The sequence below is a fragment of the Hibiscus syriacus genome, unplaced genomic scaffold (genome assembly GCF_006381635.1).
Source record: "Hibiscus syriacus cultivar Baekdansim isolate YM2019G1 unplaced genomic scaffold, ASM638163v2 tig00117012_pilon, whole genome shotgun sequence".
NCBI lineage: Eukaryota > Viridiplantae > Streptophyta > Magnoliopsida > Malvales > Malvaceae > Hibiscus > Hibiscus syriacus.
In genome coordinates, this window is record NW_024063524.1 from 225,205 (window position 1) to 249,158 (window position 23,954).

A 23,954-nucleotide genomic window follows, 5' to 3' on the forward strand; every position below is an offset into this window, starting at 1 on the left:
AGAGATGTGTCGAGCCACTAACTACATGCGTAATGCTATCGGCGGATGTCTCTTGTTGCTGCAGTCTTGGGCATGGTATCGATTGCCCTTTTTATGTCCTGTTGTCAAGAACTCATTCGTATTTCCACTACTATTGAGGTAATTGTAAAACTGATTCAGTATATTAATCATTTTATACAACGTATAATAATTTTTTTCCTCGAATAGGTGGTCTACTGATAGGAAACATCATCAGGAGCTACCTGATGATTTAGAAAAAATTAGGGTGCTCATCGATCAGAAGGCTGACATACATGTATGAATTTTAATGTTTAAAAATCAATTTTAGATTATAGTTATATAATTAGATTATTCTTTTGATAAAAATTATATATATTTGTTTTAGTTTGAATGGGTGTCATATTCTACTGATGATGTGAGGGCGGTGATCTCACCTGAGTTAAGGGGACCATCAGATGTTTGGATGGCGATAGTCCCCTTGATCTGTTATGCGACCGTCGAGTGGCACTCCACTGATCGCGTGCTCCGACAATTTGGTTGTTTTCAACCAATTCCGGAAGCACCTCACAATATGGACGAGTTGCATAGCACAGATAGACGCGACAAGACAAATACAGATTGGCTGGTGAGGCATCATAAGTGGGTCGTGTTGTGGGAGGATCGACATCGGAGCCTTCCCCGTAGAGAGCCCATTTTACTTGACCTCTTGATGGTTGATGATGGTTATTATGAGTGGTTCAACAGTAACGGGAAATTGTTTCTGCTTCCCGAGGATGCACGAGGGTAGACCTTCCCGCGACGTCGACAAAGACGTTCACCGACACAGTACCATCATCCCCCGACTCGTGGACGGAGAGCAGGTGCTTCCGGTTCATCCTCAGCTGTACCAGCAGGACCTTCACAGTAGCCACCGCAGCCATATATGATGTCGTCACTGCCTTTCTATTACCAGATGTCGTCGCCGCTGCCTTCACATGGTTTTATGACCCCGCCGCCACCGCTGTCACAGATGACCCATCATGGAGGCTATTATGGGTCTATGTTTGCATATTCGACTTGGGGTTCTTATGCTGGATATTTGGCGGGTTCAGCCTATCACCCATGGTCGCAACACAGACACCTCATGTACAATTTTCACACTCATCGATGTCTGGGTTTTATGAGTTTTCCAGTTTTCGCAGGTCGGTGGGATAGTCAGTCATACACCTCCAGGTCCTTATTCTATGGAGGTGCTTCATCGTCATCAACTCCTCATCAACCTAATGTACCTACTCAGGATGACGACGACGACAACACAACGACGACAATGGTGATGATGATGACAACGAGGAGTCACAACCAGTGATACGAAAAATCCTCCTCAAGACCACAGCCACCGCTATGCGGAACAATTCGCGTCGCAGGCATCGATAGATTTTGTTTTTTATTATATTTGTATTTAGTTTATTGGACTTTTTAATTGTATTTTTTTATTTATCTCATTTAATACTTACTTTATTTTGTTAAATTTGTTGGACTTTTTTTAATGTATTTCAGTTACTTTTATTTATTATCATTTAATATCAGTTATTGTAATTTGGTTATCATTTACCATTTAATACTTATTGTAAGTTTGTTGTATTTAAAATTATTTTGAAATACCAAATTGTTATCAATTTGATAAAATTTAATGATTGTCTTCGATAACTTTCTTAAGTTTGTTACTTATTATCTCTTCTTGAACTAGAAGGCATATCGACATTGAGATCGAAAAACTCATAGTCGAATGCCTCCCCTGGAGCTTGAAGTCATCGTGTCAAATGGAAACTGCACAGATGGTTGCGTCGATGGCATCTCCATATGGTCAAAGAAATTTGCAGATGAATGTCTTCCCCTTGAACTGGACGCGGTGTTGCCATACAGATTATTCATAGACCCACCTTTGGTACATATCGTAAGGAGTTGCAGATGAATGTCTCCCTATTATGGCATTAAAATCATTACACATTACTGTAGTCGGGCTGTCAACTTGATCAACTTGTTCAGCCAGCCCATAGTGGGAGCTTAATGATTGACCCCGAACAGCACGCACTTGAACAAAATGTGCATACATCTCAATATCGGCGTCTGAATAATTACTTTGAGCTTCAACCATCATTTCAACATCATCATTGTTCGAAAGTTCGAACGCTGTATAATTTAATGGCAACAATGACGTTGGAAATATGTACTGCAACGATGACATTCTTCTACTACTTCCAACATGAATCTTCTGGAAATCTTCGTTATCAACTCCTCAAGACTTATGTTTCTCTTGAATGATATTTTAACATGCTCATTTGATACGAAAATAACTCTGGTTTCATCTTCTCGAATTTCACCATCATAATAAGCAATAGCTGAAAGTTGCGTCATTCTTTGAGTTTAAAAGTGCGACAATATTATATATGCAAAAAAAAAACTGAAACAAACCTGATTAAATAAATAATATATGAACGAAAATATAACACAATAAAAAATTTACACATCAACGTAAATAATTTAAATAATATAATTTTATATTATTACCTGCACCGTAAAACTATTTCGACGTATGTTCCCGCTTTCCAATTTTACAAACACAAAAATTAATTGAAAATAATTAGTATAATATTTTTTAAAATAATCATAATAAACAATAAGTATAATAAAACAAATTATAAAAAAATTAACTTATAACGAAAAATCACACGAACTTCTAAATCAAATATGAGAAGATTGCCAGAATTATTGACTCGTTGACGAAATTGTTGTATTAATTTATAACTTGAGAGGAGAGTTGTGAGGAACTTAACGAGGGAGAAGGGTATTTATAGCCGAAGTCGCTATACAAGGCGCGGTACCTGCACCGCGCCTTATATAATTATATAAAGGTATGGCGCGGCCCCTGCCCGCGCTATATATATTCAAATTAAAGGTAAGGTGCAGCCCCTGCCCTGCGCTATACCTCTACTTGGCGTAAGGCGCGCCCCAAGGCCGCGCTATACCCACGTGTATCCATGTCAGCATAAGGCACGCTTCAGGGTATGCGCCTTACCCCACGTGGTGCCAAATCAGCATATAGCGCGGTGCAGGGGGCGCTTTACTGCTAAGGGTGTTAGATCGGGAAATATAGTCTGACCGGTGTTAGATCGGTAAATATACCGGTCACAGGTGATTTTTCGGAAAAAACGCCCAAAGACCCGACATGTCCAACAACATACCTAAACCCTAGCCTAAATGTTTTAGGGTTTAAAACCCTAGGGTTTTTACCCTAGCCAGGCGTCACTCACATCTGGAGCAACTCTCATCGCCACCGCCGTCAATATAAAGAAGAAAGTAGTTGTCGAAGCGACATCGCCGTCGCCTCTCGGTCAGTTTTGAGTCACCACTTTTCCAACAAAAAACAAATCAAATCACAATAAAAAAATCAATCAACGGGAATTATAATTTGTTGTGTTCGTCGCATGGATAATCACTCAATAAAGCCTTCGTTTTTATAACTCTTCTATTATGGTTACATAACAAAAAAAATTATTTCGACCTTTTTTCGGTTTCTTTCAATTTAGTCATTATTTCCTTGTTAGTATTTCCCTTAATTTTGATTGCTTTGTTTTAAGATTTCTGTTTTGATCACGGTTTAAATTGTATGTTTATTTGCACGTGGGTCCCTGTTATTCTTGTTATTCTTATGATTTAACCATTAGTATAAAATTGAATAATTTGAACATTTAATCCTTATATTTTTATTATATATTTTAATCCACGTCTACATGTGTCTCTATTTAATCCTTATGTTTTTCTATTAATTTATGTTAACCCTTGTATTCTATAAAACGCATATCACACATATCATTTAAGATAGTATTGTTATCAATTACTTATCCATATTTTAGATATAAATGTTTGTTTAATATTTTAATGTCTATAAAATTTTTTATTATATTAGATTAACCTATGAAAGACTTCTAAAAATATGGATTGTCCTTCCAAGGGTTATTCGAATAAAGTTGATATTATATTATTATTCAATATTTAATTATATTATATGTTTGTAAAAATAGGTATGTAATAACGTTTCATTTTAAAGATATATTTTTATATATATTTATTTTTATATAACGAAAATTATTTTAAGAAATAAATATTTATTGTGGTTTTATTTATTTTAGTATATCGTTATTTTTTGGTTTATTTATTCATTTGTTACATCATGTGAATATTTCATTCATTCTATGTATGTCATTTTATTACTGTTGCATTCATAAATCATGCATTCATTTTCTTGTTTGGTTAAATATTCAAAGACAATGTTGTCTCGCTTCATGGGTTAATGGAATTGCGTCCAACATAACTAGATTTCATTTTCCGTTAATCTACGTAGCAAGAGGCCATCCTTTTTAAATAAAGTCGAGTGAATTAAATCATCTTTCATCGAGCCAAGTGTTTAAAAAAGAGATTCATTCATTTTCTTTAATTCATAGAAATAAAAGGAATGTAACTTAAAATTTTGAGTTCAAATTTGTGAAATTCCATCATTTTAGACAACATATAATCGAGGGTACTAATTTTTGGCATTGTGGGTGTGCTCACACTTCCTCATGCATAACATACTCCCAAATTCTTAAAAAAAATGAATTTTTGGTAACTCGTAGACCAATTTGTGTTTTTAAAATAAATTTCTTTAAATTGTTTTAAAAAGACATTTACAGGTATTCAACATACCTAACCTAAAAGTCGATGGCTACTCCAAAATTTAAATTAAAAAATCTAAAGTTTCCAAAGTAAATTCATAATTATTTTAAAATTTAATATTTTAAAAAAATTATCATGACAACTTGGCGATTTTATTGGGGACTGGTCAAATAGTTAGGCATTATTCGATTATACGTTGTCCGATGTGGTTGAAAGTTTATAAATTTGAACCTTTGCTTGAATTACGATCCTTTTAATTTCAATTTTCATAATCATGCATCATTTTTACTCTTGTAAATAGTTGTATTTATGTTTGATTTCAGACTTGCTAGGGTTTTTGAAAATGAGTCTTGGTTTTTGAAAATGAGTCTTGGTTTTTATTTTTGCCAAAAGGTTTGTGCGTTCCTCCTCACACACATCACGTGCATTTGCTTGTCATAAGCTTTTTACCTGAGCTTTGTCCCACTGAGTGAGAGTGTGTCGCTAGTGCCTTCGTGAGTAGCCCTCCATATAGGCTAGTGAATCACTCCTGGAGTACATGCCCTTATGATCTTTATGAGTAGCCCTTTGTGTTAGACATAGGGAATGTACTCCCTCGAATTGAACTCGATTCACTTAAGTCTATAATGGATGAGGATTGAGAGTTTGGCAGCTCAAGGGGGCACCGGCAAGAACAATTAGAGTATTATTTTTCCCAGGACCGAAACCATGCATGTAGTGAACCCTTGCTTGTCAGAAGTAATCCCAAAATTCTATGTGACAATAGTCACCCTAACAAAGGAGGAACAAATATACACCTTTACTCTTTTCTATATAGAATAAATTTCATTTCGAATGAGAGCATGTGTAATAGATACCATGCAGTTAGGATTATTTTTGAAATAAAACATGTGGGTATAAAACATGTTCTGGTAGGATGACTATTTTAATAAAAGTATGTTCAGGTATATACCATGATAGGGTAGATGTTATATTCATCTTTGAATAACACTTTTATCTTTATTGATTATTTTACCTGTACTAATTATTTTTTTCTCGTTTCTTTGACATTTTCACCTTTTGCATTACATAATTATCATAACATAACATGAAGGTGTTGATTCGCAGATGACTCTCTAATTGGAAAATTTTCATACATAGAGAAAAAAGTTTATAATCAAGTAGTCGCATATACAATTATGCACCGTTAGCTAATTGAAGCTTAGAGGAAACAAAAAGGAAGCTCGCTTAAAGATTACATATCAAAGTTGATCGATAGAAAAACACCCAAGATTTGAGATGTGACCACTTGATCTGAACAACGATGCAACAACATAACCTTACCTATAGTTGTTACACTTTTAATCATCAAGACCTAATGTACAACTCCAATGCCACAAGGGTATAAAGACCATATTCTGAATGAAGCTTATACATAAGTCTAAAATGTCATAGAACACTTGAGGGGCATAGTTTTCGAGGACGAAGCTCCGGGAAAAAAACATCGACTTACTTTAGACCAAGCGTACAAGCAAAAACATGTCTGTGAAAATGGACTATCTTGTAAAAATAAAGACTTTTGTCTCTAATGAAACTTGTTTTAGGATATTAATCTTTGGGATCAATACCTTATTGCATTACATTTGCATTTGCATCTCTGCATTTTACATTTGCATTGCATTTATTTAAGCATTTTTACATGCACTATTTATGAAAACATGGAATTATTTTGTGGAATATTCCATGACACGTGACATAATACTAAGAATTGATGCAGAATTTGAGACTCTGAAGAAATAACTACTAGAGAATTTGCAGAGAATGCAAACAGACTAGGAAACCATATTAGAACGATCACAAAATACTACTATGGACACATATTGTAAAACCAAGCCAACATGGTCGACCAGATTGTTGAAAAATTGGTTGGGCTCAATAAGGCAAAAGGCAAGGAAAATATTTCCCTGACTGTGGAAACACTAAGTATGTGACAATGCATTGTTGAACCAAGTTTCATAATTTTTGATATAACAAATTAAGGAAAAATGTATTTGGACTTGATTAAATTTGTTCAAAGTTTTCAAAAATAATTCAAAGTCCATAAAACTAGAATTTGAGCACAAAAATGATTTTCTGGGTAAGTAATACTGATATTGTTCTTACAGTATCGATACTGCATGAACAATATTGATATTGTTCACGTAGTACTGATACCAAATATAAGAGAAGTATTGATACTCTCTAGGTAGTATCGATACTACCAGCTTGCTCAAATTCTAGAATACAAAATAGGTATCGATACCAAAGGGGTACCAAAGCTACTTTACATAGTAGTATCGATACCATGATCATAGTATCGATATTGGTCAGGCCTAACGGCTAGTAACGACTAGTTTATTTAAATATTATAAAGGAGGTATCGATACTCATTAAAGGAGTATCGATACTCCTGTCCTAGACAGTTTTATTTTGTATAAAAATTATCCCCAACGGCTAAAAACGGCCACAAACACATCCCAACACATAAAAACAATTGATTACACTTGAAGAAGGGTTAAACACCTATCTATGAAATCAAATACAAGATAAGAGCTTTTAATTCTTATTTTCCTTTCTCTTGTAAATAGTTGTGTTTTTGTGAGCTTAATTTTATAAACACCTACCTTGTAAGGGTTTTCTTGTTTACATTTCTTTTCTTTTTGTAAAGGGATTTTGGTTCTAGTTTAGCCAAGTGAAAAACTAGGTAGTTGTAAAGTTATCTCTTTATCATTGAAAAAGAAAGAACAAATTAGTGAATTTATTAGAAAATCCTTAGTAGGGAGCTACGATAGTGGATGTAGACTTGGTTGAAAAGTCGAACCACTACAAATCGTTGTGCAAATTTTTCATCCTTTTTACTCTTTACTCCCTAAACTCTAAAAAAACCAATTCACCCATTCTTGGCAATTTTCATTTTTCAATTGAGCTTCATCAATTCAACACGCATGCTACTCATCATCTAATCCCTCACCCGAGAGGCTTCGAAGTAACCAAGCAAGTTCTTTCATCCCTAAGACTCAAACAGTGACAACCCCTCAGTGTAACTTCACCGATCATAGCATGTTTGATTCTGATCAAATTAAGAAATGTGAAAATAAAAATCCCTAAGAATTTAAAGAGTTAGTGCAAATACCATCTCAAAGGAATGAGCGGACAAAGCTCCTAAGATGAAGTGGATGCAAGTGAGTTAGTCTTGGTTCCTGACTTGGTGTTCCTGACTAAATTCAAAATGTCGAATTTGAAAGATACAGTGGAGCTAGTTGCCATTCTACCCACCTCACGATGTTTATTTGTAGGATGATTGGATATACCAGTAATGGTCAAATATTGATCCACTACTTTCAAGACAAACTGATCGACCTCATTCAAGTACTGACACTAAGTTAAAAGCTAAGATCAATATGGTGGGATCTTATTAAGCTAATCATGGGACCAAACCTCACAAGATGGTTAGAGAAAATACTTATATTAACCTAATTCCAATGATATATGAGGAATTACTCCCAACACTAGTTAAGAGGAATGGCATATGAGGAATTGCTCCCAACACTAGACATTTGAACATGTTAAATAAAATGTTACTTTCAAAGGTTATAATCAATGAAACAAGTTTTAACCTTGAAGTTATTTAAATATTAGTTGAAGTAAATGTTCTCTTGAGAATCAAAGTTATAGCCTCTTTGACAAGCGACAAGATTAAACCCTCGTGAAATAAGGACCCTTTATCCTACTTTAGAATATACACCCATATATCATACCCTTCTTTTGTAGGGATTAAGATAATCTTCTCCTCTTACAAAAAGACAATCAAAGGGATAGACATTTAGGTATGTATAGGAGTGGACAAAATGATACATATCTTGTGTATGATATTGCAAAGTTGATTGGCTTATGCTTTTATTGAGGACGTTCAATGATGACCATAATCTTTTCAGATAGAATAATCGAGTAGGTAAATTTAGTTTAGGTCAATTGATTGGGAATTGAACTCTAAAGATGAGATTTTCTGACCTTCAATAACACCCAAACTATAACAAGTTATTTTCTATGAGCTTAATAAATTGAATCCGTATGTCCAGGAAGTTAATATAATTATGGAAATACAATAAAGCTGAGTTATTTCTCTAAAGCAATTGATTAAAAGTCCTGACTTTAGGGATAGATTCCCCTAACTAGTTAAATAAAGGCAAATAATATATATGTATATATACAATAAAACTGAGTTATTCCTCTAAAACAATTGGTTAAAATCTTTGGCTTTATGGATATATTCCTTCAGTTAGCCGAACAAACACAAATTAAATTTCATAAATAAGATGTTTTGGTGAAGATGGACTAAGGGAGTTGAGGAGCACTTGTTATAGTCAATTTCACACAAGCACTTAGGAATTTTGTTTTTAGATCGATATCTCAACATTGCCTCCATTAAAGGAGTCTACAAAGATTGAACAAATGGAAGATTTTAGAGAACCGAAATAAAAGTGTTCTAAAAAGTCTAGCAATTGAGTATGCTAGTTACGTCATTTTGTCTACATTCGATTAAAATGCTACACTATGACGAGGAGCATGTCACAATGTTCACATTGACAGAGAATAGAATGACAACTCGATGAAAGAAACCATAGAAAATTAGGAATCCAACCTAAAATCAACCCGCTTAATCCTGACGCTTATCAAAGAGCTATAATTTTGAATGATCAAAAAGGCAGTTGATTCTTTGATATCCAATGAACTCTTGTTTTATAATTTGTCTCAATTGTGAACCCAAAGTAAATTATATCATTTTCAAAACTTTTCATCAAAAATTTTCACCTTTTTGAAAAGTAAAGAGGAGGAAAAACATATTCAAATAAGACAATCACTTTGAGTAGATCTTGAAAATTGGCAAATGTCTCTTAAATATAGAAACTTCTTACCAGAGCTGGGGCAAGAAAAGACAAAATTTTAGGATACAATTTGTTGGGCAAGAATAACAAACTAACCCAAGTCAAGAATTGCAAGGGATACCCCATGTGTGATCTCAACCACTCAAATCATTTCAAGAAGTTTCGACCTTCGCAAAAAGCCTAGTTCTTCGATCAAGTCAGAAAAGATAAATCAATGGATAAACACCAAATAGTAAAAGGACTTGTCCACCAAGGTTAAATAGTACAAGGACTTGGCCAAAAAGTTTAAATAGTACAAAGACTTGGTCACCAATGTTAAATAGTATAGGGACCAAGGCCAGCAAAGGAGACAATAGGGGAAATTTCATTTGCTATAACTGAAGATCGTTCACCAAAAGTGATGAAGTCTTAGTTCTCAAATCAAATCATGCATAACTCATTAAACATTCATCACAATCGCATTAGATCATTTTATGACACATATGGAATCATAACATATGACATTTTCAAATAGGATTCAGGAAATCCATCTTAGTAGTAGATCAATCATAACTAGATCTCCTCAACACGAATGAGCAATGTCATCATCAGATTTGACATCGAGTAAATTGCCCAAAAACGACCAGATCTCTTTAGAACATACAAAAAATGTTGTTTACAAAATCAAATTATCTATACACAATAAACTTCCTCAACGCAAAGGAATAATATTGTCTCTGTAGGCAAAATTATCCAAATACGATTAGACATCCTTAACAAGAATGAACAAGGTCATCTACATACTACCTCCTCAACGCGAAGGAGTAATGTCACCATCAGATTTAATTTCAACCAAGTCACCCAAAAGCGACTAGATCTTTTCAACAAGAAGGGACAGTGCCGTTTCCAAAGTCAAATTATCTCCAGGTAATCATATGTCATCAACGCAAAGGAACAATATTTTCTTCAGATGTACAGTCCTTTAAATACGACTAGCCATCCTCAACACGAATGAAAACGTTGTTAATAAACCCGATATTCTCAAACAAAGCGTCCAACCATCAAACAACGATTAGACTTCGTCAATGTGAAGGAATATATCGTGTGTCTCCCTTGAGATTGTTTCTCATGAAACAAAAATTCATCTTACTTATCACAGTTTCCCTCAAAACATGAACCAAAGATTTGTCCCTATTGAGACAATTTTTATCTCGCTCAAGATAGTTTCTCTTGAAACATAAATTCAAACAAATTTTGTCTCACTCGAGATAATTTTCTCTCAAAAGAAATTTTTTTATCTTGCTTAAAAAAATCTCTTAAAGTGCAACTTCTAATATTATTCCATTTAAAAGAATAAAATTTATCTCTTTTGAAAATGTTTCCATTGAAACATAATTTTTAAAACATCTATTTTGACATAAAGATCATTTTTAGTCTTTTTTGAGACAACATCAAATTTCAAAGCAAAAGATGCAACCGAACGAAAAATTGTTGTTGATTGTCCTTGCCCTATTCGTTTCTTCAAACCAATGGGCAAAGAGGGACATCTATTGACACCAATTTTTGTACGGGTGTCATTATTATTATTGTTGTTTGTTGTTGTTGTTGTTGTTGTTGTAGGTTATAACAAAATGCAAAGACCCAACAAGCCCAACAATAGACCAAGCCCTAGCCCAAGTGTTTTAGGGTTTGAAACCCTAGGGTTTTCTCTCTAGCTAAGCACTGCTCACATCTAGAGCAACTCCCACCGTTTTCACCGCCATTATTAAGGAAGAAAACAAATGTCAAAGTGTCATCGCCACCGTCGTTTGCGCTAGTTTTGAGCCACCATTTCCCAATAAAAAAAATCAAGCCACAACAAAAAAAAATCAATCAACCCATCAAACCTAACCCCAATTTCCCTCACCTACCCCACCAATCGGACACTACATCCCTATTATGGCCTCACTGCCCTGGTCCTCTACCAACAACTCTCACCAAACACACAATCAACCACCTTATTATAACATGCAATAATAGATTAAAAAGGTTATTCGAGCAAAGAAATCAGCAAAGAAAAAATAAGAGAACCGTGAAAACAAAAAAAAAAAGAGCAAAGAGAGAATAAAGAAACCCATCGGAAAAATAAAAAAAAAAAAATGAAAAGGAGAGGAGAGAAGGCTTATCTTCGTTGTTATTCACCGAGAAAGATCAAGAGTTGCCGAAAATCGTGAAAGCTGAAGACTTTTTTTTGTATATCTATGTTGATCTAACCATTTTTGGAACTAATCAAGGTCTGGATCCATACTCAGGGCTTAGAGGGCTTCCGATCAATAGTTATCTTTCCATTCCCCGTCGTCGACGAGCGGTGGCTGACGTCGATCAGTAGCGGTCTTTGCGGCGGAGGTCTACTTGGCTTTAGAGGTTGAAGAAGGTCGACGAGATTATGTGGGAGAGTTTTCAAAAAAAAAACTCTCCCAATTTGTTTTATAAGAAGAGTGGGAAATGAGGACTTAGTGCATCTGAGCTTTAAATCGAGGCCTTTATACATCTTGCAAAACGACGCTGTTTCAGGGAGTTATAATTTGTTGAGTTCAGCGCACGAGTAAATCACTCAATGAAGCCTTCATTTTTGTAACTCTTCTATTATGGTCACTTAACAAAATTTTACTTTTTTATTTCGAGCCTTTATTTTATATTTCTTTCAATTTAGTCATTATTGCCTTGTTAGTATTCCCTTAATTTTGATTGCTTTGTTTTAAGATTTCTGTTTTGATCGTGGTTCAAATGGTATGTTTATTTGCATACCCTTAGTATAAAATTGATTAATTTTAATATTTAATCCTTATATTTTTGTTATATATTTTAATCCACGTTTATTGTGTCTCGATTTAATCCTTATGTTTTTTTTTATTTTATATTAACCCTTGTATTCTATAAAAATGCATATCACAAATATCATTTAAGATAGTATTTTTATCAATTACTTATGTATCGTATTTTATATATAATTGTTTGTTTAATATTTTAATGTCTATAAAAAAATTTATTATTCGATTAACCTATGGAATACCTCCAAAAATCACGATTGCCTTTCCAATGGTTATTCGAATAAAGTTAATATTTTATTATTATTTAATATTTAATTATATTCTATGTTTTAAAAAATGTATATAATAATTTTCATTTTAAAGATATCTTTTTTTATATATTTATTTTTGGGTTAACTACACATATGATCACTTATGTTTGTATTTTATCCGGTTTTGGTCACTGATTTCAAAAAATCATAAGATGTTGTCACTTTCGTTTTAATTTAATTAAGATATGGTCACTTTAGTTTTTATATAATTAAGATGTAGTCATCACGGCTTAACTGTTATTAACAATTAACAGAATATGTGACATGATGGTATAAGCACACATTTGGTCCATATTATTTACATATTCTCTCAATTTAGTAATAATTTTAAATAAATTTTAACATAAAATATATATTTTAAATGAAAATAAAATAAAATATTTTAAACTAAGTTAATAATAAAATATATTTAATAAGTTAATATAAAAATATTTTTTAAGTTAATATATGTAAAATATTATAAATTTAAGTATTTATAAACTACGATACAAAATATATACATCATGTTGTCTACTTTAGACCAAGCAATGACCTTGGCTTAATGGTTGGACACATGTTTAGTTTCTTAAATGGCCAAGGTTTGAATCATTTTTGCCTTGATTTACTTTCCTTTATTTTCTTTCAACCAAATGGTGACATGTGTCACTCTTTGATTGGTGGAAATAAATATATTAAATTAAAATAAAAGTTGTCCTCCAACCAAATGGTGATGCTACGTGACATGTGGCATCATTTGATTGGAGGACTAAATTTATTTTAATTTATTAAAAGTATGATTAAACTGAGAAAATATATAAAAAAACAAGGATCAAATGTGTGATTATATCAAAATATTTAACTGCTATTAATGTAGTTAACTCGAGGTGACCGTATCTTAATTAAATAAAAACAGAAGTGATCATATCTTATGTTTTTTGAAATCAGTGACCAAAAGTGGACAAAACACAAATATAAGTGATAATTCATGTAGTTAACCCTTTATTTTTTTATATAACGAAATTATTTAAAAAATATTTATTGTATGTTTTATTTATTTTAGTATCTCGTTATTTTTTTGGGTTTATTACATCATGTGAATATTTCATCCATTCTATATATTTACTGTTGCCTTCATAAATCATACATTCACTTTCTTGTTTTGTTGAATATTCAAAGGTAATATTATCTCGCGTCATGGGTTAATAAAATTGCATCAAACAGAACTAGATTTCAATTTATGTTAATCTATGTAGCAAGAGGATATCCTTTTTAAATAAACGGAGTGAATTAAATCATCTTTCATCGAGTCAAGTGTTTTTTTTAATAAGAGATAGACTCATTTTCTTTAATTCATAGAAGTAAAAGTTCTTAACTTAAATTTTGAGTTCAAATTTGTGAAATTCCATCATTTTAGTCAATATATAAGTCAGGGTACCAAATTTGGGTGCTGTGGGGGTGTCTCACCCTTCCCATGTGTAACCGACGCTCGAATCTTTAAAAAATGAATTTCTGGGAACCCGCAGACCAATTTGCGTCTTTAAAATAAATTTCTTTAAATTGTTTTAAAAAAGACATTTCTAGGTATTTGACCTATCTAACCCAAAAGTCCAAAATTCAATTAAAAAATCCAAAATTTCTAAAATAAAGTCATAATTATTTTTAAATTTAATATTTTTAAAATATGGTTATAGAAAAGTTATTTTATTTATTATTAATATTTTATGTAACTTTTACCATTATAATTATGATATATATATTGTGTTATCAATCATTTAATAATTTAAAATTATACAATTGTTCTCCTATGTATTCATTTACTACCATTTTAGTTGAATCAATGAATTTTTTGTATATATATATATAAATTCAAATAAAATTGACAAAAGAAATCGTATACTTATAAAATAGTCAAGGCTTAACGATGTGTCTTTGTAAAATAGTTTCTATCGGTTCTCACCAACGGAACATACTTATATTATATCATATGTATCCTTCAGACTATGTCAAAACGTAACCTCGAAAGGTGTTGGAATATGACTATTTTAGACTTGTGGTTTCAATTATATATTTTTGGATTAAGTATATCGTAAATAACTTAATTACGCACATTTAAAAATCCCATTCAGCATTATTAAGAAAATTCATTAATTGATCTTAATGATTAAAAGAGTGTTATTCTCTCTAGAAGTTATTCGTTCAAATAGCTGCATCTATATGGTGTTCTGATGACCGTCACTCTATCTCGATTGATGTGTTCTTTTGGGTGCTCACTTGTTGTCCTGGTGCTCAAAGAAGCAATGTTTTGTGTCTCAATCTACTGCTGAAGCTGAATACAAGAGCTTAGCTGATTCCACTTCTGAAATCTTGTGGGTCACGGCAGTACTTAAAGATATGGGTTTGAAACCTTCAAGAACACCTACAGTTTGGTGTGGCAATAACAGTGGTGTGGCTATGGCTACGTATCATGTTCTACATGCTAAAGTTAAACATGTAGACTTAGATGTGTATTTCGTCCTTGAAAATGTTCTTGGTCAATTACTGGAGGCGAATTATGTTCCTGCCAAGTGTCAAGTTGCTGACATTATCACTAAGCCCTTACATGCTGCTCGGTTTTAGGAACTAAGGGACTGTCTAAATGTGGTTTCTCTGCGGCCTATTTGCTCGACATGGCTGTGTTGTTCGTTTCGCGCCTCTTCGATTGGAGAGAAGTTGAAAAGTGGGGTGAATGTTGCTGCTGTTTTGTGTTCTAGTTAAGGAGCTTTGTCGTTGAAGGAGTTTTGTGAAACAGGGTGAATGTTGACAATTGAGGCTTGCTGTTGGGCTGTTTATTTAAGCCCATCTGTTCTTATTGGGTCAAACTGATAGTGTTAACCCGTGTGGACTGTTGTGGCTATATAAAAGTGCTTAATGGTTAAGGGCCAGGATCATCTTTCGGCCTACATTCCTTTTCTTGTGCACTCGTTGCTTACAATTGTCTACAGCTGTACTTCTTGTCTCTTCGTTTAATCAGATGCATGTAGGCATGTAAACGAACCAAATGCACACGAACGAGGTATGTTCAAGTTCGTTCATTTAATAAATAAACGAACATAAACGAACAAAATTTTTTTATTCATTAAGGAATATATTTTGTTCATGTTCGTTCATTTAAATGATAAACGAAAGTAAACGAACACAAACAAACGAACATAATAAATGAACATAAACAAACACAATAAACGAACATAACGAACAACACAAACACAAAGAACAAACTTATTCGAACACAACAAATGAATGTAAAAAAAGTAAACAACAAGAATAACAACTTAAAATTCTTTAATATAACCTGCAACTTTAGAGTTAATTTGTTCGAATACGAAAAAAAATACATAAATCATAAATAAGCTATATGAACATAATAAAGTCTTAAAGTTAATTTGTTCAACAAAAAAATCTTCTTGAAATCCAAACAACTTCAATAATCTTCGTAACATATTCAATTTGCCTCTGTTCGAGCATAAATGAACGAACATAAATGAACTAAATGAACGAACATATAATCGAATGTTTACGAACGTAAATGAACGAACGAGCCTTTGTTCGCGTTCGTTCATTTAATTAAACGAACACAAAATATTGTTCATGTTTGTTCGTTTAATAAATAAAAAACATAAATGAATTTCCTGCCGCACGGTTCATGAACGGTTCACTGAACGTTCAGCTCATTTACAGGCCTAGATGCATGAATCTAATTTAGTGACTTAAACATATATTATAATCATCTCGACTATTTGCAAACGGTAGGATTTAATTTTATCATGGGTAAAGTACACAAATGGTCCCCCAACTATAGGATAATGCTTTATTAAGTCCCTTGACTATTAAAAGTTATCAAATAGTCCTCCGACTATGGGAGGTTGCTTTGTTGATTCCCTCAACTATTAAAAGTTACAAAATGGTCATCCGACTGTTCATTCTATTCATTATGTTCCAAACTCATTCTTTTCCGTTAATTTTGTCGGCAGTAGTACGTTAACCTGCTGATTGTGAGATAATAAAATATGATCTCATAATCTCAATAACTACCAAATTTCAGTCAACATGTTAACGTCCAGCTTAGATGATCGTTAATTTTTTAACGGAAAAGGATTAGTTTGGAATATAATAAATAGTAAAGTGATCATTTTATAATTTTTAATAATTGAGGGAATTAACAAAGCAACTCCTTATAGTTGGGGAACCATATTATAAATTTTAATAATAAAGGGATTCAATGAAGTAGTATCCTATAGTCAGGGCCCATTCGTTTACTTTACCCTTTTATCATTATGCCTAAATTTAATGATTATTTATGTAATATTTTATTAATTTAATGATAATTTTATAATCATTTAATATTTTGATTTTGAAAGTTAAATATTAAAACAATTATTTCAGCATAATTCAGTAAGTGTAATATTTTTTCTAATTTAAGTAAAAAAGGCGGGGTCGGGAAGCATTGGCAGGGGAGCTTGCATGCTAAAGTTGTTACAAAATTGATTACTTTAGGTGGTCTAGGAACTACCAAATAGCAAATAGGGAAATGAGAAATGTTGACGTGTATTATTTTAAATAACAAAATTGATAAAAAATATCAAAAAATTTATTATTTTTATCGATTATAATTATCGATATATAAACGCGGTAAAAAAATTCAGTCAAAAAATAATATTTTAAGTAACGCTTTTTCGAAAACATTATTTTTTTTATTAATTTTTCTACCGCGAGTACCTATATCGATAATTGATAATAATAACAAAACCAAATAGGGTGATGTGAACAAGGCTTAAGTACTTTCGAGTGTGTCTCCGCTCTCCAACGTCTTTTTAATTAGCTTATCCAAAATTTGAACAATCATTTGTGTTATTTCTAAATATGTTAAACTTCATGTCCGATCCTGGGATTTAATACATAATAATAATAACCCTTATTTTACATTTAATAATTTTTATTTAAATGTTTTATATTTGAATGTCTCTTCCAAATGAATTTATATAAATTATAATTAAATTTGGGATAAATAAAAAGATGTATGAAAAATGTATAAAACATACAATAAACAATTAATATGAATATTGTTATTATTCTAGAGATTGAAAATCTCAATATACACCAGGGTCTCCAACTACTCCACATTCTCTAAACACATGTTTTGATTAATTACAATGCATGGACAAGACCTCCAACAGATACACGGAGGTCATAACAAAATTTGAAGTCCGACCACCAGATCTTTCTAACTTAATTAATTTATAAATAACCATCACGAGTTCATGACCTTATGACTGACACACACTAATAGCCTTTATAAATACTTCAACCGAGACTAGAGTGAGGGCTAAATCTCTGCAACCTCAACACCCTCCTCCTTCATTACCTTCTTCCTTATGAACCATTCTCTTCTCCACAAAAAATATTGTCAAAGGTCATTTTCTCATTAGGTATAACCCTTCTCTTAAACTGAAGGGATGAATCTCAACAAGAACAGATGAACACGACTTGTTCTCATTGACAAATATGGAATATGAATATATGGTTTGTATGATCAATTTAACAAATATAGTTCAATCCCCAAAATATTATCTAAATAATGTACCATCATCATTTTATATATGGTTCATACGATAATAATTCAATAATCTTGACATCAAGATCAATTCTTCACCAAACCAAAGAGGATTACACATTTGATGAGTGAAAATTCAACTAAAAGTAAATAAATAGCACAATTAGTATTAATCAAACTGTTGTCGCAATCAAATTGAGCATAAAAGACGAAATCATTGAACAAAGGCGAAACCAAATACCCATTGTATGAAAGTTTTGAAGAATAACGCAATTAAGCAATTCCGTTGTCGTCCAGCGGTGACGATGTTTGTGTTTCACCTAGGAGACCCGACCCGATTTTGATTCCCCAATTATTTACTTGTCCGGTTATATGAAAATATGATAACCAGATCAACATCTCTTCTTACCATATTGATATATGTTGTACCTCCTCCACATCTCATTACTCAGTATCGAAGAACCCTTTCCAATGCATTAATTTGGCACTGCAATTCAAGGGAGGAACAATATGCTACTATGATCGAGATACTGAAACATAAAAAGATAAACCACCAATCACACAAGTCTTGGCCTATTTATCCTTTGGTTTAATCCTGGTTTTAGCCCCTCTACTGTACTGAAATTTGAGATATGACCCCTCTACTTTGATCTCAGTAACCCGACCTGATTAACTTGAACCTAAAAATGTCTTGTACTTGAAACGATCTAAATATAGAATAACCTAAACCCAAAATGATTTAAACAAGTAAAGTCACATTATTTATAATGACTTGAACCTAAGAGGATAGATTTGATTAATCTAAATCTAAATGATCCAAATATAAAATAAATCAAATAAAAAAGTATTCCAACTCAAAGTAATTTTAATATAAAATTAATTTGAATTTAAATCAATGAAAGTAATTCGACTAAATTTGATCAGATGTAAAATCAACTCAATTTAGACATTCAAGAGGAGCATTTTGTTAAAGAAACCCAATTTATTTTCAGGGTTTGCTGGACCCAAGTTTCGGGCTTTAGTCTACATAGAATGATCCCTAATTTGCTAACCAGGAACAACAATTTTGAAGAATGTCTCTCTCTCTTTCTCTGCTAGCGCTAAGGCTTTTCCTTTTGACCTTCGATAACATGCTTCAATGGCGGCAATCAAATTGAGTTGGAGGAGAAAGCATCAAAACAAAGTACCAAATGAATGGCAAGAATGTCCATTCGTGAACTCCTTCGTTCCAGATACACCATCTTCGCTAACCCAACTATCATCTTCCCTCCATCAAAACCCAATAACCGATTTCCATCGCGGTTTTATTCTACCGAGTCCAGAGCGATCACGTTTCCCCGCCCAACAACCCTTTCGATTCTCGATTCGTGTCCAGATATAAAGAAACTGTTTCAAATCCAAGCTCACTTGATTACTTCGGGTCTCTTCCAAAACCCTTTTTGGGTGGACAGGGTTTTAATGCATTCTTCAAAGTTGGGCTACATTGATTATACTGTTTCGATCTTTCGGTGCATTGGGGATCCTGGTACTTTCCGTGTTAATTCGGTTATCAAAGCTTACTGTTTTAGTTCTTTGCCCCATCAAGCTGTGATTTTTTATTTCCAGATGCGAACTCATGGATGCTTTGTTCCAAACAGTTATACTTTTGTGCCGCTTTTAAGCTCTTGTTCGAAAATGGATTGCTCTAAATCTGCCCGAAAGTGTCACGGCCAGGCAATTAAATTTGGGGTCGTTGATAATTTGCCTGTATGCAACTGCTTGATTCATATGTATGGTTGTTGTGGGATTCTTGAGTTTGCTAAGAAAGTGTTCCTTGAAATGTCTCGAAGGGATATTGCTTCATGGAACTCTTTCATTGATGCCTGTGTTAAAGTTTGGAATTTGGGTCTGGCTCACAACCTGTTTGATAGAATGCCTGAAAAGAATCCGATTTCTTGGAATATTATGATTAAGGGGTATTTAAAAGCTGGAAATCCTGGGTGTTCACTGAAGTTATTTAGACAAATGGTGGAAACTGGATTTGTGGGGAATGAGAAGACTGCGGCTAGTGTGCTTAGTGCCTGTTCTAAGTCGGCTAGATTAAAGGAAGGGAGATCGGTTCATGGATATATAATCAAGAATGGCATGAAGTCGAATATTATAATTGATACAGCTTTGGTTAATTTGTATTGTAACTGCCAGAGAGTAGGATTAGCTCGTTGGATGTTTGATAAGATCAGAAATAGGAATCGAGTGTGCTGGAATGCCATGATTTTGGGGCACTGCATTCATGGTAATCCATCAGATGGTCTAAAATTATTCACGGATATGGTTGATCGATGCATGGTTGGAGGAGAAGAGGGCATTTCTCCTGATGAAATTTCTTTTATTGGCGTTCTGAGTGCTTGTGCCGTGCAAGATTGGTAACAGAGGGAAGAGACTATTTCAGCCAAATGAAGAACAAATTTGGTATAAAGCCAAACTTTGCACATTATTGGTGCATGGCAAATCTTTATGTTGGTGCCGAACTTTCTCGAGAGGCAGAGGAGATCCTAAGGCAAATGTCGGATTGTGCTGAGGATTTATCATCTGAGTCTGTGCTTTGGGCTAATTTGCTCGTCTCGTGTCGATTTAGGGAAGGTGCGACTGTTGGGGAAAGAATAGCAACATCTTTGATAGAAAAAGAGCCTAAAAACTTCTCATATTATCAGTTATTGATGAATGTGTATGGAGTGGCAGGGCAATGGGAGGATGTTGCCAGAGTAAAACAGTTAATGAAGGATAGGGGGATAGAAAGAGTTGCTGGGTGTAATCTTGTAGATTTGAAAGACATTGTTCACAAATTAAGAGTAGGTGAACAATGGAAGGAGAGTGTGGAGCAAAGGGATGCTGAGCTTGCTGAAAGCTAGTTTACTATTGGTCGACAATATTTTGCCGGTTCATTGTTTTCGATCAAATATATGCTTTTACTTGAAATAACATGTTCCCCATTGATACAAACAAATGTTATTTCACCCAAAGTTTGCAAAAGGCGCCCCCATGACAAAACAATGACTCTAAACTTATAGTTCCTTGTTGATATTACTCAACAACTTTGTTTCAATGTACAATGTCATTTATAAACTTAGATATAATTTAATATAAGCATTTTGATTTTGTTCTCGGAATTGAGATTGTACCATTTTGTATTTATTTGTGTTCAAATGTATATAATTAAATCAAAATCAAAGGTCAATACAAATTCCATAAGGAAAAAAAATCAGAACTTGTGCAATCACACCAAATTAGAGATGATTGAAATTATTTAAGTAATTATGGTAGGAGAAAAGAAAAGAAAAAGCAAACCAAATTAAATTTCATATATATATATATATATATATATAGCTATATATAACACATGGTTGTGAATGACTTGATTAAATATAAATGGAAAACAACAAAATCCTTATGACAACGCAATCACACCAAATTACAGATGATTGAAATTATTGAAGTAATTATGGTAGGAGAAAAGAAAAGAAAAAGCAAACCAAATTAAATTTCATATATATATATATATATATAGCTATGGATAGTAACACATGGGTTGTGAAATGACTTGATTAAATATAAATGGAGAAACAACCAAAATCCTTATGACAAACGCAATTTAGACAAACCATTGTCATACATATCATAGACCATGATTAAGGGACGTTACAGACTTGTCTGGTGAAGTTTCAAGACATTTAGGAACATAGACAACACTTTGACGAGTTTAAAGCGCTCATAAAACATACGAAAGTACAGATGAAAGTCAGAGCAATAGAATACATTTTATAGAGAAGTTTGATACAATCGAACAGTCATTGGAATAGCCAAAACTTCATTCAAATGCCCACTGGTTCTCCCTACGAACCTCTTCTTCCTCTTCAGGGGGTGAAGTCATTCTTGATGTTGAATGTCTTCCTGATCTCTTCCGGAGTCTTCCCCTTGATCATGTCAGCAACAGTTTGACAAGTAAGATCCAGCAAACCCTTGATGTTCAAATAGTTGGCAGCCTGCAGAAGTACATATAATTTTCACAGAAGGCACCAACAACAATTATCAATTTCTTGATTTCTTATTTGTTAACTGCAAACATATGCGCAACTTCAAACACAATATTGAAAATATCAATTTCCATGCTGGGTTTCTAGCTTACTTTTATTTGTTAAAACCAGGAATTGATATGGAATCAAACTTTTTCATCCAATGAAAATCACAAATTAGGTTTCTGCTTCTAAAGTGAAACAACAGCATTAAACAATTGTGGCAACCAAGCAAAAACATGATAATTATACCAGGAATATCACTTTGCTTAGCACAACTTTGTTTATATCCCTAACAATACTAAGTATAGACGATGGCATATTCTAATTCATGACATCCCTACGAATTGATAAACGATGGTATGTTCTAATTCATTAAGAAAATCAAGACACCACCAAAACACTAATGTAAACAAATTGAAACGTAATTGTCTTTGCATCCAGCCACATGCCAACCATATCAAAACTGCAACGGATCCCTATTATTATAGGCCCAAAATAAACTATTGTTAACTATTTCCCCTAAATTCAATTCTAAAACCCTAGCGTAGTAACCAACAAAATATTAGCAAATTATTAAAACATCAGAAACATTGAAAGATAAACAAAAAGAAGAGAAAACAAGGGAAAAGAGAACGAAGAAAAAGGGGGCTGACAAGAATGAGATCGAAGAGAGTGGCTTGATCGACTTTGACAAAGTCAGCATCCCAACTCTTAAGTTCGTCATCGGCAGATCGATCGTCGGTCTTAGTCGCCTCGACGTGCTTTTTGCAGTATTCGATAACCTTGGCCGGGATTTTACTGGTAACATTAGGCAACGGTATCCCGTTATCAGCACAATCATCCTCGATCATGTGCTTTATCGTCTGCGATTCCAACGCCACCGCTTCGTCAACCTCGAACGATTCGCCGTCCGAGCTCTTCAGTGTAATCTTCCTCCCTGACGAGGACATGTTTGCTATCAATTTCTCGAAAGATTTGAATCAGGAATCAGCTAATCAGGGTTTCTCGAAATTAGGGATTTTTTATAGAGCGTGAGGAGGGGTGGTATTGGGAAGGGTCGGTTTCTTTAGAAACAGTTGCGATTGAAGACGTGGCGTTGCGGTGTTCCCTTAAGTTCTCATCGAACCATGCAAACGTTGACACGTGTATTAGCATGCGAAACGGTCTGTTCAGCATTTGAATTTTAGTTGCGTTTTGAGATAAGAAGTAGGGATTGCCACGGGACGGGTGTGCCGGTTTCTTAGCTGTCTCAATCTTGATTTCAAAATATATGTTTAAAATTTAATTCCGTTCCATTTTGAAAAATTTTAAGTTTTTTTATCCCGGTTTTTAAATTAAAATTCTAACTTCGATTCAATATGATTCGAATATATTAATATTTTAAAATAATTAAAATAATATATTTTATAATAATATATTTATAATTATTTATTATATTTAAATATTTAATTAATATATTTTATAATAATTTTTATATTTTTAATAAACAAATAATATATTTAATAATATAAAAAATTTAAGGTAAAAAATCATAACTACTTTCTTCTTCCTCTCTTTTTCCTTTTTTATTTTTCATAATTTATGTCAATTTTATTGATGAATCTAATCTTTTCTTCTTTAATTTTATTTAATTGGCGATG

General features: G+C 33.1%; 2 pseudogenes; one reads left to right on the forward strand and one right to left on the reverse strand.

Annotated features, from left to right (window-relative positions):
• The first annotated feature begins 19,400 nt into the window (after window positions 1-19,400).
• On the forward strand, window positions 19,401-21,212 carry LOC120195412 (annotated as a pseudogene).
• Window positions 21,213-21,874: 662 nt separating this feature from the next.
• LOC120195442 lies at window positions 21,875-23,341 on the reverse strand (annotated as a pseudogene).
• Between the last annotated feature and the right edge of the window lie 613 nt (window positions 23,342-23,954).